Source organism: Alligator sinensis, unplaced genomic scaffold, assembly GCF_000455745.1.
Source record: "Alligator sinensis unplaced genomic scaffold, ASM45574v1 scaffold557_1, whole genome shotgun sequence".
Taxonomy (NCBI): domain Eukaryota; kingdom Metazoa; phylum Chordata; order Crocodylia; family Alligatoridae; genus Alligator; species Alligator sinensis.
Genome location: NW_005842349.1, coordinates 834,049 through 835,269, shown reverse-complemented (window position 1 = coordinate 835,269; position 1,221 = coordinate 834,049).

The following is a 1,221-nucleotide window of genomic DNA, read 5'->3' as shown; positions in this document are numbered from 1 at the left end:
GCAGGAATGTTGGGTGCTCAGGTGAGGGAGGCTTGATTTATGAAGTAATTTATAGCCTAACTTTCTCTGACATCAGGAGAAGGGATTGATGTGTAAAGCCACATTGTATAGCTGCTGTGGTTTCAGACTTGGGTCTGTTCCCTAAGTTAAGTAAAAGTGAAGCTAAACCTTCCAATAGAGAGGACACCTCAGACTTATGGGGTTGCAAAAAGCAAACTTCCAAATGCCTAATGAATGCTTCTGTGGCAGTGTCTGTCAGGCTCTCATGGTTTCTTTTGTGCATTTTGTGTTGCAGTTTGGCTCTTGGGTACTCTTTGTTAGAGCAAACTCATTCCTTTGTTAGAGCAAAGCCTTTATGTTCTTCTTGTTCCTTTTTTTTCAGATGTCAGCAACCATTTATGGCGCTCTTGAGATTCATTACAGACTTAAAACTGAATTTGTCATGTTGGAATGGTATGTTTTCTGTTCTGAGCAAGGTGCTTGTCCCTGCATTGATCTAATTTTGATTCACATATTTCCCTTTCTGAATCTCTTCCTTTCAGTATGAGGATGTTGTCTTTTTTACTCCTGATAATAGATTACTGGCACTGTGAAAAAATCATGGTCTTTTCAGTTTGGATTTGTGATGGAAGAAAAGAAAATGAGCTTTGACTCTGAAAACACTTGAAATATGTGAGTCTGTTTTTCCAAATAGCTGCTCAGTTTGGTGCTTCAGGTTCTTGATTACACATCTTGTGCCCATATGAAATGTCCTGACCATATTTTTTTTTTAATTAGGCTTCTTTGCTCTAGCTCAAATGAGGCACTAAAATCCTAGGTCACTTCTGAACATCTTGGTCTTGGATAAGTCTCATTAGCTAATGCAATTTTCTGCAAATCTCATTGTTCCTGGGAAATGGGTTAGGAATTTGATGGGAATGGGATCTCTGGGAAGATTTCCAATATTTCCTGGATTTATTCAGGAGAAGTGTACAGCAAGAGTAGTGAGTCATTGCTGAAACATGGAAATATTTGTTCATAATGTGTAAACAAACCCAGGGCAAGTGTTGCCTTGTAGTGTCAGGCCAACTCTCAGGATCTCAATATTGTGCTGACAGACAGGAGGGCATGGTGTACAATTGCACATGCACACACTCAAAAAAATCAATTAGGTGCATACACACACTCTAGGTGCATACACCCCCACCAGGCATGCACACACACACACACACACACACACAC